Source organism: Bos taurus, chromosome 4, assembly GCF_002263795.3.
Source record: "Bos taurus isolate L1 Dominette 01449 registration number 42190680 breed Hereford chromosome 4, ARS-UCD2.0, whole genome shotgun sequence".
In the NCBI taxonomy this organism is placed as follows: domain Eukaryota; kingdom Metazoa; phylum Chordata; class Mammalia; order Artiodactyla; family Bovidae; genus Bos; species Bos taurus.
Window position 1 is genome coordinate 97,207,547 of NC_037331.1, and position 16,103 is coordinate 97,223,649.

Here is a 16,103-nt window from a genome sequence, read left to right on the forward strand (position 1 = left end):
ACTCAGCAAGACAGTGAAGATTTTGAGTTTCATTTGTGCATTTCTCCACCTAGCCATAAAAATCAACCAAGTATGTACTGAAGATGGCCCGAGTATGATGGGAAATAAACTTCAGATGCAGGCTGATTACTGTCGGTGATGCTGTAGAAAATAAAGGATTTCATGTGGAATGTTGACCCTTCAGGGCTAGTATGCACGTATTACCTGATTTGGATGGTAAACTGAGCCAGCTTAATAATACTGGCTAGTGGAAATGACAGTGTTTATAAATCTGTACATTGACATTTATATGAAATCAGGCTTTCACTTTTATTGCATTGAATACACTTACTGTTGTTATCTTAATCATTCTTTTAGAGCTGTTTATGCTATGGGAAACACTAGTCTATAACTTGAAATCTGTAGAAATCAGGTGATTTTTTTATGTTACCTCATCTTTCATATTGGTCATAATTAAGATTTTATTTGTAAATCACCCTGCCGTAGCACATGAGAAAAAAGCTTTTTCTTTCATGATGTTCTCACTGAAAATAGTTTTTGTCATTTCTGTTTTTCAAACACTCCCTTAAACCATCAGCATTCCTTATTTATTTCTATAGTGTTTGAAATTTATATTGTCCCCAGTGTATTTCAACAATAATGGGAAAAATGAAGGATAACCTGGAATTACCCCCCGGAGCAAAATATCATGTATTTATTATTTGTTGTTTATTCCACTTCTGTTTCACTCAGTATTTGTTACTCTAAAATGCAGTCATAATAATGTGGATTCAGCTTTCCTTAAAAATGGATTTAACTAGTTTATATAATGATCCTATTTATTAAATCCAAACCAGCAAAGGCATTTCATCAAGACTAATATTCATCCTCTTCAGCCATTTCAGTAAATTTTAAGAAGGGAAAGTGAAGTTTAATATCAACTTTTAAATGTTAATACATTTAAGTGTTGATGCTTTTAAATGTGCTACAGCTTAATTTTTAAAATAGTCTACCTGGGAAATGCTTTCCCGAAACAAACAAGCAAACAATCCCCCAAACTACAGGTGTGGGCCATCATTACGTTTTCTGACTTTTGTGCCTTTAATGTGTTTCAAGTCTCTCTGAGGTGCATGATACGTGTGATTTGTTTGAGTTTCAGCCATTATGGCCTTTACATATAATGAATTTCACGAAATACATAGCAACAAATTCTGCTTGTAGATAGGCAGTAATATGATGGAGTGATCAAATACAAATGCTCCTTTAATTTATTTTACCAAGACATTTATCTATGTTTTATTTATAAGGCAATTGAAGTCATTCATTTTGTATGGAACTCTTCCCCTCTGAATAACAAATAATATATTATCATATATACTGCACTGGAGGAGAGAGTGATGAAAACCATACTTGAAAATAAAAGTTTAATATTCTGGCCTCATTGGGCACAATTATGGTGGTACTACCTTTGTTTTCAACTGAATCATAATTGAACGTGCAGATTTTTTTTTTTCCTAAATTGAGATGGCACAGTGGTATAGAAGATAGAAAATTTACTGTTCAGAGAGGGGAAAGGTGTTTCTTTTTAGCTGCAGAACATTTTAAATGCACAGAATCTGTCTTGGAAATATCCCTTTGTAAGGTCCTTGCGCACACATGCCTTATGTAGCATCATTTTAACAGTGACTAGCATAAAACAGGAGCCTTGCTGCCCAGGGATCCATGATTCGGCCGTATGAAAGCCATGGTCCGGTGTTCCATTTTGAAGTCTTTCCTGAAACAATCTTATTTGAAGGGCATCTACAGCATTTCATTTCTGAACCAAGTCAGGTTGCCTGCTGGTGCTTCACTCTCCACTTTGCGTTTGCTGTTGCCTGATGCCAGGCAGAAATATTTCTAAAGCTGCATTGCAGTGATAATTGTTATTTACCCTCAGTTAAAATTCCAACTAGTAACTGTAATGTGCCACCACTTCTTATGCACTGATTGCTCGAGACTGCCCGCTTCGGGTTTAATGTAGAGGAAGAGTCATGAAAGAGAAGGTGAAAGTTTAGAATCTTGTAACCTAAATGGGAGATGGTAGTTAGCTCTTGCACACCTCTGTTAAACCAGAGGCTGGTATTGAATGCAGTGAGGACTTACATATGTTAATGGTCAGCAGATCCCTATAAATTGGTCCGGGCAGATGCATGCAATGTTGAGATAGGGTATTGTCACTTTTTTCCTAACCATGGCCCCAGACCACTCAAATCTTACTGTAAGATTCCTTTCAATGATAAGTTCTTTCTTAGTATCTTGAAAGTATCTGACTTAAACCATGGTTTCAGGAACATCTCTTATGCATGGTGATTGGACTATCAAAACATATTTGCTAATTATAAAGATGTTGATTTATGATCTCTAGAATTTCACTAAGTTATTCTGTTGTCAGGCATTTTGAAATCCTTTTCACACAAACAGCTTTGACCTGGTCCATCTTGTATGACATTTAGCCATTGGAATTGTCCTCCATGACCCTTCTACTTGTTACTGCTTCCATACCATGAGGGCGGTATTTGAGTCACTTCAGTGGTACCTTACGTGGGGGGTCCCCAACCCCCAGAGTCTGTTGCCTGATGATCTGAGGTCAAGCGGATATAACAATAATAGAAGTCAAGTGCGCAATAAGTGTAATGTGTTTGAATCGTCCTGAAACCATTCCCCGTCCCCGTCTATGGAAATAATGTCTTCCACGAATCTAGTCCGTGGTGCCAAAAAGATTGGGGCTGCTGCCTTAGGTAGTAGTTTGGACTGAGGAGAATGTGACTCCTGATGCCAGAATTATCTCTGGGCTTCCTTTGCCTTTCCCAGAACAGCCACTGTTGCTAGATTAATAAAGGTAATTGTTGTTCAGTCACCCAGTCGTGTCTGACTCTTTGTGACCCCGTGGACTGCAGCACGCCAGGCCTCTCTGTCTCTCACTATCTCCTGAAGTTCGCCCAAGTTCATGTCCATTGCCTTGGTGATGCCATCCAGCCATCTCATCCTCTGATGCCCTCTTCTGCTTCTGCTCTCAATCTTTCCCAGCAACTTGGTCTTTTCCAATGAGTCAGCTCTTGACATCAGATGACCAAAATACCGGAGTTTCAACTTCAGCATCAGTTCTTCCAACAAGTATTCAGGGTTGATTTCCCTTGAGGTTGACTGGTTTGATCTCCTTGCTGTCCACGGGACTCTCAGGAGTCTGTTCCAGCACCACAGTTCAAAGGCATCGATTCTTTGGTGCTCCGCCCTCTTTGTGGTCCCGCTCTCTCAACCGTACATGACCGCTGGGGAGACATTGCCTTGACTATACGGACTTTTGTCGGCAGAGTATTGTCTCTGCTTTTCAGCACGCTGTCTAGGTTTGTCAGAGCTTTCCTGCCAAGAAGCAAACGTCTTCTGATTTCATGGCTGCAGTCACCATCTGCAGTGATTTTAGAGCCCAAGAAGAGGAACTCTGTCACTACTTCTACCTTTTTCCCTTCTATTTTCCGTGAAGTAATGGGGCTGGGTGCCATGATCTTAGTTTTTTCAGTATTTAGTTTTAAGTTGGCTCTATCACTTTCCTCCTTTACCCTCAACAAGAAGCTCTTTAATTCCTCTTCACTTTCTGCCCTTAGGGTGGTATCCTCTGCATACCTGAGACTGTTGATGTTTCTCCCGCCTGTCTTGATCCCAGCTTGTAACTCATCCAGCCCAGCATTTCTCATGATGTGCTCAGTGTATAGATTAAACAAGCAGGATGACAGTAGACAGCCTTAATAAAGGTCAACCAGTAGGTAAAAAATTATTTCTCTCGAGAAGCAAAATGCAAAGGAGAAAAGGAAGGATATATCCATCTGAATGCAGAGTTCCAAAGAACAGCAAGGAAAGATAAGAAAGCCTTCCTAAGTGAACAATGCAAAGAAATAGGGGAGAACAATAGAATTGGAAAGACCAGAGAGCTCTTCAACAAAATTAGAGATACCAAGGGAACATTTCATGCAAAGATGGGCACAATAAAGGACAGAAACAGTATGGACCTAACAGAAGCAGAAGATACTAAGAAGAGGTGGCAAGAATACACAGAAGAACTGTACAAAAAAGATCTTAATGACCCAGATATACATGATGGCATGATCACTCACCTAGAAGCCAGGCATCCTAGAGTGTGAAGTCAAGTGAGCCTTAGGAAGCGTCACTATGAACGAAGTTAGTGGAGGTGATGGAATTCCAGCTCAGAGGAAATAGAACATCTTTTGCTTCATCTATCTGCATGACCCAATAGAGCACCTCATCTTATTTAAAGTAGTAGTAGTAGTAGTAATTCCATAATTAAAAGAAGCTGTTTGATAAACATACAAGATGCTCTGAACCTTGATCTTGGGACCATTCATATTCTTTAGATTGGAGAAAGGTCCATTATAACATGTTTTCTTATGGTTTTAGCAGATATGGAGGTGAAGATGTGAATGTGATGTTAATGTTGTTAACTGTGAAAATTCTGATTGTTATAAGTTCACTTTAAATGTTATATTCAGACAACGATTTTGAGTTTGGCTGTAGTGATGCCCTGCTTAGGTTTGATTAAATCTGCAGTTATACATTAAAATTTTTTCTGACACATCATTATATTGTTTTCAGATTGTCAGCATCACTTGGTTTATGCAGATCTAAATAACATCTCAAATTCACTACTTTGGTCATTTTATTTATTGTTTCATTAAAATTCTGGGTGACCATTTAATGTTTTAAATGAGCCAAGACCCTTAAAAATGCGCAGATTGAGAGCATATGGGGGTACTCTTCATATTATTTAGTTTTCTTTAAGCCTAAAATTGCCCTAAAATATAAAGTAAGATGATTAATTTTTTAAAAAGTGCTCAAAAAAAGGGATTAGAAAATATACATAAGTTTGACAGTTATTGGAGAAGAAAGATCCCAGATGTGCAAGTTGATTTTTTTTAAAATCCCTCTTCATTTATACATCCAAGCATCAACAGATGTATGATTTAGCATTTGCCCTGCACCTCTGGCCCTAGGGACTGTGGAGTTTTTGTATATAGATTCCCTGCTGCAGTGAACTCTGTCATTGTTATGAACAGCTGGGAATGGAGTATAGCTCATTAAGACAGGAGATGTTATCCAAGCCTCCCCTGGCATCCTGAAGAGTAGTGAATATGTTTTGCTTACCCACATCTAAAGTATCCATTTCGTTACCACCTAGTGTTCTCTTTGCTTTTATTGAAAAACTCTACTGGCCCCATTGCCTCTTTGAATGATGTGCACAGTTGCTACCAGCTGTTCCCTTGTTATCTCTTCTCCCTCTTCTTTGGCTTTTTATTATGTTTATGGTGAACGTTGTGGCTTTTATTTCAAAAAATAAGGCCCTCGTGTACTTTGTACATATCACTTGTTTATGCAGTTTGAAGAATCTTAAGAACAGATTTCCACAAATAAATCCCTAATGTTCAGATATCCTTGCTCCCTTGCGGATGAAAAGCAACTTTGCTGTGGAAGGGGTTGCTATTTAAATTCATCATGCTTATCAGGGAAGGGTGTTCCCATTTGAATGTTTATTTTGTGCCAGGTGCTTCCCTCATGTCACTTCATTTGATTGTGGTAAAAAATCTGTGAGCTTTAAATATGATGATCCCATTTTGTAGATGGGGCACTGCACATCACAAATATTTGATAACTCAGTTGTGGAGCAGGGATTCAAACCTGCATCTTTCTGATGCTGTAATCTCTCTTTCTCTATTATGTATACAAATTTTTGGTGAGTTATATTAATATATGATCTCAAATGCCTATGTTCATTTTTCATGTAGGGCATTATTGTTTGCATATGAGGCATGATTATCCAGAACAAAAAGACAACTAGAGAAAGCATGTTAAAAATTCTGTTTTTATCTGGAGGTTCAGATTCATATTGAGGTCATCATTTTTCTATTTGGAAGATTATTCACTCTTTGCAGATGAAATTGGCAGGACTGATCAGAAATAGTAATCTTGAGCTTTGTTTGTAATAGGAAAGAAGTGTTTTAACCTCTCTACTAACATATTTTGGGATTTCCGATGTGCCAGCCACATATTGCAATAATAATAATCATAATAATAATAAGACAGTATATTATTTCACTTACTCCTCTAGGAAGTGTAGGAAGAGATGTGGAAAATGAGGGCCATAGCAGTTAAACATTATGGCCAACATAACCTGAGGGGATGCAGTCGGGAAGAGCTGCCTTCAGATTCCAGAACTCACTGTCCTAATCTGTGGTACCTTGCCAAGAAGCAGAAGTTGAAAGAGGTGATATGATAGCCTAGAAAAGGAGAGGTAGTTTATTTGAATACCTACATTCCCCCCACCCCCGCCCCCGCCACCTCCATCTGTGAGCTAGAAGCATTAAGCAATTGGAAGGGCATCTGCCCCTCCTTGAATACTAGTCTCATAAAGAGAAGTTGAAGTACATGTATATTTACCTTGTATACTTTTGATTAATCCAAGAAAGTTGGTTATATGATTTCCAAGTCCCTCTAGTTGGGTATAAAAAGAAAGAACTGGGGATTTAAGAGAATAGAGAAGTTAAAAGCAGTGATGAAGAGGCTAGAGGTTTTGCACTTGTACAGCTTTGTCAAAGGTAAAAGAAGATGAAGGATGTGAATCTGATTCACTTTCTTACCTCAAAGCATCGTGAGGAAGTCTGTGAGGGATGTCAAGTGCATTGGCCTGTTGACTGCATAACCTTGAGTGTAGTGGCGGAGCTTGCCATAATCTTTTTTTCCTAAAGCACAATAAAATATGTGACTTTTCTGACATCTAGGCAAGACCTGGGTAGGCAGGACCTAGTAGAAACGGTCATCATTGAACATTTGGATGGAGTAATAGACAGTTCTTAGTATCCATATACATGCAAATACGTCTCAATATGCAACACATATATAATATACAGTACATTTGCTTTGCTGCAGAAGGGTAGCAGAAGGGTGAAATTTCTAATGAGGAAAAGATTTTCATTAAAATAACAGTATGGTACCCATTGTTATTCATGCCTTTTAAATATATAGCTGACATTGTCTTTATATGAGAAGTTATTTTTCTTTTATTTTATTGACTATAAATGCAATTACATGGTCTTTACCAAGTTCATTCCTGAACCACAGATTCTTCTATGGGTGTTTTATGGAATCTTTTTTTTTTCTTTTTCTTTTGCTGTACAGTTGATTTACAAGGTTGTGTTATTTCTGCTGTACAATGAAGTAAGTCAGCCACACATACGCATATATCCACTTGTAACTCCATTCCCATGTAGGGCATTTCAGAGCACTGAGTGGGGTTCTCTGTGCTATACAGTAGGTTCTTATTAGTTGCCTATTACATATATATGTATACATATATATTATTATTATTATATAGTGTTTGTATGTCAATCCCAGTCTTCTAAGTTATCCCTCTCTCCTGCCTTACCCACTGGTAGCCATATGTTTGTTTTCTATATCTGTGACTCAATTTCTGTTTTGCAAATAGGTTCATTTGTACTACGTTTTTTAGATTCCATGGACAAATGATATCATATGATTGATCTTTCTCTGACTTCACTCAGTCTGAGAGTCTCTAGGTCCATCCACGTTGCTGCTGCACATGGTATTATTTCATTCCTTTTTATGGTTGAGTGGTATTCCATTGTTTGTATGTACCATATTCTCTTTATCCATTTATCCATTGATGCTTCCACATCCTGGCTGTTGTAAATAGTGCTGCAGTGAACACTGGGGTGCGTGTATCCTTTCAAAGTATGGTTTTCTCCACATATATGTCTAGGAGTGGGATTGCTAGAAAATATAGTACCTCTAATATTACTATTTTCAGGACTCTCCATATGGTTCTCCATAGTGGCTCTACCAATTTACATTCCTATCAACAGTGTAGGAGGGTTGCTTTTATTCTACACTCTCTTCGGCATTTATTGTTTGTAGATTTTTTGATGATAGCGTTTCTGATCAGTGTGAGGTGATACTTCATTGGACTTTTGTTTACATTTCTTTAATAATTAGTGTGGTAGTTTGAGCATTCTTGGAGAAGAAACCCCACTCCAGTACTCTTGCCTGGAAAATCCCGTGGACAGAGGAGCGTAGTAGGCTGCAGTCCATGGGGTTGCAAAGAGTCAGACACGACTGAGTGATTTCACTTACTTACTTACTTGAGCATTCTTTGGCATTGTGTTTCTTTAGGATTGGAATGAAAAGTAGTCATGTTTGGATGTGAGAGTTGGACCATAAAGAAAGCTGAGCACTGAACAATTGATGCTATTGAACTGTCGTGTTGGAGGAGACTCTTGAGAGTCCCTTGGACTGCAAGGAGATCCAACTAGTCCATCCTAAAGGAGATCAGTCCTGAATATTCATTGGAAGGACTGATGCTGAAGTTGCAACTCCAATACTTTGGCCACCTGATGCGAAGAACAGACTCATTTGAAAAGACCCTGATGCTGGGAAAGATTGAAGGTGGGAGGAGATGGGAACGACAGGGGATGAGATGGTTGGATGGCATCACTGACTCAATGGACATGAGTTTGAGTAAACTCTGGGAGTTGGTGATGGACAGGGAGGCCTGGCGTGCTACAGTCTAGGGGTCTCAAAGAATTGGATATAACTGAGTGAACTGAACTGAATAATTAGTGATGTTAAATTTCTTTTCATGTGCCTCTTAGCCATTTATATGTGTTCTTTGAGAAAATGTCTATTTAGATCTTCTGCCCATTTTTGATTGGGTTTGTTTGGGGTTTTGATATTGAACTGCATGAGCTGTTTATTTTGGAGATGCATCCCTTTTCAGTTGCTTCATTTGCAAATATTTTCTCCCATTCTGTGGCTTTTCCTTTTGTTCTGTTTGATGGTTTCCTTTGCTGTGCAAAAGCTTTTAAGTTTAGAACATTATCTAACAGCACACACAAAAATGAATTCAAAACCAAAAAATTAAAAACCTAATTGTTATGGCCAGATACTATAAAACTCTTGGAGGAAAACACAGGCAGAACACTGACATAAATCATAGCAAGATTTTTCTTGATCTGTCTCCTGAGAGTAATGAAAATAAAAACCAAAGTAAACAAATGGGACCCCATTTTATGGAATCTTAACCATCCATGTCAGAGGTATCCATGCTTCTTCATTTAGGCTTTTAAAAACATTTTCTGTTTATCTTTAATCAATTTTAATGTGATAAACCATTTCATGTTTAGCATTTTTGATTTATAGTATAGTATAATTCTAACTACAGATTCATTAACTGAATTTGTATTTTTTTGTTAAATTTTAGAGCAGGTGAAAGTTGGAGGGGAGATGAACATTGTAATAAAATCAAGAAAAACTGTTGTCAAGGCCTATGTCACTGGCCTTGAGACCAGGATAGGCTTGCGAGCAGGTCTGTCTACCTCAATAACAAAAAGGACATGAAAAAAAATTTTTTTCATGTGAAAAAATGTTCTCCTCTTCAGGATATGATTCTTTCTTGGAGTTGCAATTGAGAATTCAGTTGTACTGCATCTTTTCAATGAAGCTGACTTTTAATAATAGATTTTTTTATATGTAAAAAACAAAACCATTCCCACTGAATAGTTTTTAGAAATTAGTTTTGAACAATAGAGACCTACAAGTACCCAATGTTTATTATTTCTCATTTTGGGGAACCCAGTTCTTTCTAAGAGTTCTCTGAACTTTTTCTTTCTCTATTAGTCTAAAGTTGACTTCTTAACTGTGCTCATTAACATATGGCCCATCATAATTATTTTAGAAAAATAAAAGGAGAGATACATTCAAATTGACAAGATTTAGGATAAATTGCTTCAGTGAAAACCGTCTTAGGAAGTGAGTATCAGTTGTTTTCTCCCACTGGAAACAAGAGCCTGGAAGCCAATCACACTAAGAAGTGGTGCTTAGTTTTGTGTGGTTGTTGTTTTCCTGAGTGCTTTTCATACTTGGTGCTATGGTGTAAGTTAATGCCAGGAAGCAAAGCCCTAAAGCTCGAAGACAGCATTTGACCTACAGGAAAACCTGTCTGTGTTTGATACCTTTTTCTTCTAGAAGTAAACGGGACTTCGGTGTTGCTAAGACATAAATTAGCATTGTCTGTTCTTAGGTGTGGAAACCATGTTTGAGTTTGAATCTTAGCAGAATGACAACAATGAATTATTTACTCCCATATAAATTTGTTTGGAGGCGTTTGTAATTGACTTATTTGAAGCAGTGAGGTAATTCAGATAATTTCAGAAAATTTGCTTTTGAGAAGGAATTCTAATAAAGGATAATTTAGACAATTACGTGTGAGAAAAGACTGTTTACTAAAAAGGGAGTAATGCTAACTATAGATAGAGGTTAAAATGAGAGATTCTGCCTGAAAATAGTCTCTTCTTGGAGGTTTCAGGGTGAAAATTACATGGATGAAGTATGACCCAGAAACAAGCCCTGTCAATGCCTGCCACTGGGAAGACAGTAATTGAAGATTTTCCTGTGTTGATTGACTTTCAGTATCTGATTACAGAAGCCCTGAGCAGTGTATCTTATTCTCTGATCTGCTTTGTTACCTCTTTGCAGAAATGCTTGTAAGACGTGTCCGGTTTATCTATTGATTTTTGGCGTCTTCGAAGGTCATTTAACCATTTAGTAGTTATCAGTAGACTATTTCAGGTGACAGCATTATTAACATTATAAAAAACCTGACGTTTACTAGAATTCTGAGACTGATGTTTTTCACATATAATACACTTTTCTCATTTATTCTTTGCAGAACCTTAGGTATCTGAATGTTTATGTTGAAATCCTTATTGATCTTCAGGGCTAGATTGAGGGCCTATGCAAGGGCCTTGTAGCTTCTGGATACCAGCCTTTTTAGAATGACTCATTGGTGCAGGTGATGTTTTGAGTAAATCCGTCTTTAGGAATTTAATTCAATACTATCAAAATGAGAATCTGGTTACTTTATTTAGAGTTCAACACTGGCAGAATGTATTAATGGACTTAAGAAAAAAAAAAAAAAAAGACATCCGTATCCTATTCTGCTCTATCTGTGGGGTAGCCTGTGCAGTGTGGATTGCTTATAGTCAGCTGTTGTGCATTCACTAAGTCACGTCTGACTCTCTGTGACTCCATGGACTGCACCACACCAGGCTTCCCTGTCCTTCACCACCTCCTGGAGTTTGCTCAAATGCATGTTCATTGAGTCAGTGATGCTGCCTAACCATCTCAGCCTCTGCCACCTCCTTTTCCTTTTGCCTTCAATCTTTCCCAGCATCAGGGTCTTTTCCAATGAATCAGCTGACCAAATGTTGTTCACTGGAGGAGGGAACGGCAAAGCACTCCAGCACTCTCGGTGTGAGAACCCCATGAACAGCGTGGTCAGTTCCTTGCCATAAAAAGCTGAAGTGGTGCCGCAGCTGACTTTCCACTTCTCTGTAGATTTTCTTGTTTTGCTTGTGTTTTTTTTTTTTTTTCCTGAAGCAGTTCTATGCTACTAGAAACTTTGGTGGATAGATTAAGACTATACTGGAAAATGGACATACCTTATTAGTTTATTTTTGCCAGGAGTACATTTTGACTTTTAAAAATCCAGCAGTCTACTTCAGTTTTCCCAAATATACTGATTTGGCCTGGGTGGCGGGGTAGTAGATGATGAGAAAAAGGAAGGCAAGGAAGGAAGGTGATGTCATTGTCCTGAAGTCTGTGTATGTGATACCTAACTCCAAGTCTCTGAGAGTGACCAGTGCATGAAGTCCACATGCTTTTCTGAAGCATTCTCATTTAGCATAGATCAGAGAATTTTATTTCAGCTCCACTAAGCACATGGTTTGTGTTTCTAGTATACCCTGTATTTTCACAATCAAACCATACTCTCTACCTTTTGACGTTTTTGTTTTGCTCAGCACTTTTGTTCATTATATTCATGTTTTTTTTTGTCATTTTTGATTTAGTGTGGGACTTGAATATTACTGACCACCTGCATTTTAAACAGTGTCACGCTGACAGTGTGTATTTGTTCAAATTTATGTATAATCAGAAAACATATGTTTTTGGTGTTTCCTTTCTGTGTGACAGATGCATGTTTGGCTGTGGTCATTTTCAAAGCCCCTCTGTTTCATCCTGGGTTGCAGAGCCTTAGCTAATTTTAATCATCCTGAGCTGTCATTTCTGCTCATCACTGTCACATTAGCATCATTCCTGTTCATCAGTGTCACATTAGCAGCAAATCTGAACTTGCTGATTAGTAAAGTGGATGGAAATCACAGCTCTGTGTGTGTCCAAATAGCTACTCATCAGCAAGGCTTGTGATGGGGTCTGATGGTTTAATGCCGGCCTTAATCAAGGGCTGAGAAATGTTTTCGCTGCAGCTTAACCTCGTAGTATTGAATTACATTAACATGTATATACACTGGCATACACACACAGAAGTCGTGTTCCATTAGTGTTCAGAGTCAGTCAGTCTGAATCAAACAAAGGAAGGAAATGAGTAGACTTCGAGGATGGCTTCTCTTGTGATTTCAAGTCAATAGAAACAACATATTTACCCTTGGTCTCATTGAGTCATTCGTATCCAGTTGAAGAACTGCTTGATTGAAAATGTACAATCTTTGGGGACAGAAAATGGAAAAATATGAGGTCGATGGGGTAGGTTTTCATGTTTAGAACTGATATTATCGCAAATGATGGTTGACAGGTTGCATTTAAGAAAAATTCCTCATATCTTGTGCTTACAATCCTATGTGCGTGACCTCAGACATTGTGAACCCTCACTTCACCTAGGGTGAGTGTTAACGTTCGAAGCGTGGTAGAAAGCAAGGGTGACACCAGGACTTACACCACCTTTTCTCGGGATTGTAGGGTTTGCGTTCACACTCCTGACAGCGTGCGGATGAGGACTCTGGCACTGTTGATATTTTATGGAAGCCAGTGTAACACATAGTTGTAAAGTACTGTTAGTTCTTTTATCTGATTAAAATCGTATTTTTACCTTTTGGTAGATTTTTATTTTCTTTGATAGAAACTAGTTCTGGAGTAGTAAATATGTATCTTCTAAGCACGCTGTTACTGTCTTCTAAGATTAGTTAGAAGTTCTTGCAGGTTTAAGTATTTCCAGCATGTTTTGTTGCTGTTATAAACTCTGAGTGAACATACTCATTTTCTTCCAAAATTTCTGTTACTATCACACTTTCTTTTCCAGTGGCTCAGATTAATAGAGTGCTATCACAGATATTTTTCCTGTCTTTTATACCAAATTGGGTGTTTTACTTTGCTTCTATTCTGAGTCCAGTTAGTTTTGTTCAGAAACTTAACTTTGAGGCAGCAACAGCATGGAATGGAAAGTTGTATGCCTTTGAGAGACCTCTGAATTGGGATTCTTTCTTCTCTACTTACTAGCTTTTTGAGTTACTTTTTTCCCAGCCATGCTGTGGGACTTCGCTGGTAGCTCAACTAGTAAAGAATCCACCTGCAATGCAGGAGACCCTGGTTTGATTCTTGGGTTGGGAAATCCCCTGGAGAAGGGATAGGCTACCCACTCCAGTATTCTTGGGTTTCCCTGGTGGCTCAGGTGGTAAAGAATCCACCTGCAATGCAGGAGACCTGGGTTTGATCCCTGGGCTGAGAAGATCCCCTGGAGGAAGGCATGGCCACTCACTCCAGACTTCTTGCCTGAAAAATCCCCATGGACAGAGGAGCCTGGCAGGCTACAGTCCATGAGATTACAAAGAATAGGAGATGACTGAGCAGCTAAGCACAGCACAGCCACATTATCCTGATCTGTAATAAGAGGGATTCGTTGGTTTATTGTGAAGATTCTGTAGGGTAACTGAAGAGAGTGAGTGTCCCTTACTCAGAGTGAGTGTTAAATAAATTATGATTTTCTTTTAATATGCAGTACTTTTTACTAGGTATTTCTCTCCCTTTCTCCCCCTCTTCCTCAGTTACCCCCTCTCTCCCCATCTCCCTCTCTCTGTCTTTCTCTCTCTGTTTACAACTCCAGAGTCTTAGTGATTCTCAGGAGGTTGCACCTAACCCACTTGGAAGATTGCTCTGGTCATTAGCTTACATAGGGTCATCAGTATCATTTCTAATCAGGTTGTTTATTAGTATTTGAGCAAAGTATGACTTCATCATGCTACTTTCCAGTCACCCATTGTCTCCCATATTTCTTAACTAGTTTATCTGAGCTTACTTCTTTTTTTCTGTCAATCCATGTTAAAACTTTCCTTATCAAGTTGACAGATTTCCTGCCAAACATCTTTATCTTGGCCGTAGGAGTAGGTTTGGTTATAAACAATAGAGACTCAACCTAACAGTGGTGTACAAGATAGGATTTTACTTCTCATTCCTGTCAAAGTCTTTACCATCCAGCTCTCACAACCATATGTGACCACTGGGGAGACTATAGCCTTGACTGTATGGGCCTTTCTCGGCAGGGTGACGCCTCTGCTTTTCAACACACTGTCTAGGTTTGTCAGGAGAAGACTCCTGAAAGCCCCTTGGACAGGAAGGACGTCAAACCAGTTGATCTTAAGGGAGATCAGCCCTGAATATTCACTGGAAAGACTGATCCTGAAGCTGAAGCTCCAATATTTTGGTTACCTGATGTGAACAGATGACTCTTTGGAAAAGTTCCTCGTGCTGGGAAAGATTCAGGGCAGAAGGGAAGAGGGCATCAGAAGATGAGATGGCTGGACGGCATCACTGATGGAATGAACGTGAACTTGGGCAAACTCCGGCAGATGGTGAGGGACAGGGAAGCCCATGGTGTTGCAAAGAGTCTGACACAGCTGGGTGAATGAACAGCAACAACATGTCAGAGTCTAGCAATCAGGTCCTGGCGTGGTGTCCTCTAGGAACCAGGCTTTTTCTTCTCAAAGTTTCATCCTGTGTGTGCACCCTATTCCTAATTTCTCCTGTTTGTCCAATATGGGTACCTGCCACCACATCTACTTATTATTTGGTAGGAAGTAGGCAGAGGCAGGAGAAGGCAATGGCACCCCACTCTAGTACTCTTGCCTGGAAAATCCCATGCAGTCCATGGGGTCGTGAAGAGTCGGACACAACTGAGCGACTTCAGTTTCACTTTTCACTTTCATGCACTGGAGAAGGAAATGGCAACCCACTCCAGTGTTCTTACCTGGAGAATCCTAGGGACGGGGCAGCCTGGTGGGCTGCCGTCTATGGGGTCGCACAGAGTTGGACCCGACTGAAGTGACTTAGCAACAGCAGGCAGAGGCAAAGCAGGACATGTCCTTCTTCACATATTGTACTTTATCTTTTTGAGTCTACATTATCTGTGACCACGGGTTCTCTGGTGGCTCAAATGGTAAAGAATATGCCTGCAATGCGGGAGACTGTATTCGATCCCTGGGTTGGGAAGATCCCCTGGAGAAGCGAATGGCAACCAACCCTAGTATTCCTGCCTGGAGAATCCCATGAACAGAGGAGCCTGACAGGCTGCAGTCCCTGGGGTCGCAAAGGGTAGGACATGACTGAACAAGTAACACTTATCTGTGGCAATAGAGAGAATACCACCTGTGTTCCTTGTTGATCATTTTCTTACTAAGAAAAAAGTGTCCCTACTAGTCAGATTCTTTGTTGCCTAATGAATCAGCGACCTTGATCTTTGGCTGCACGCTTAGCAGATCTGGTAGAATGCCATGTTGGGTTTTTTCCTCCCTGTTCCTATGAAGGTAATTCCACATGTGGATGTTAGTACTATTTCAGCCAGAATAATGTTGCTGTACAACTCTTCAGCTGTTTTTATCAAAATGCCTGTGGAAATACAGTCCGTATTTAAGATATGCCAGTCCTCAGGTATAGTTGTGAACTGTTTTGAAGATATGATTATAAAAAGTTTGACATGGTGGTCACAGAAGCCCATTCTTTTGGTTCAGTTTGTTTTCTTTTATCAATAAATGTTTCCTTTCTTTAGTAGCAGCAACAAGAACTTGCCCTGCCTTATCCATATACGTTATTGTGGTTGACTGGCCATATGAGTACTTTTAATAGATGAGGCAACTGGGTTCAGGGGTTGGGTAACTTGTCCAAGGTCATAAGTAGCAGACCTAAGATTCAGACCAAAATCAAATCCAGTTCCTTTTACA

General features: G+C 39.2%; 1 protein-coding gene and 1 non-coding gene across 7 annotated transcripts in view; both read left to right on the forward strand.

Annotated features, from left to right (window-relative positions):
• The window catches only part of EXOC4 (exocyst complex component 4), an 806,015-nt gene that overhangs the window by 267,463 nt on the left and 522,449 nt on the right, over positions 1 to 16,103 (forward strand). The window contains exon 10 of one of the 6 annotated variants that reach the window (XR_009494158.1): positions 1 to 16,103. This exon is cut by the window's left edge and continues 34,757 nt beyond it; it is cut by the window's right edge and continues 31,300 nt beyond it. The exons of the other annotated variants lie outside the window; for them this stretch is intronic. The gene's annotated coding sequence lies outside the window, so the exon portion shown is untranslated. 6 annotated transcript variants of the gene reach the window in all.
• MIR2423 (microRNA mir-2423) lies at positions 9,879 to 9,951 on the forward strand. The gene has a single exon (NR_030878.1). It is a non-coding gene; the product is annotated as a microRNA mir-2423 (primary transcript).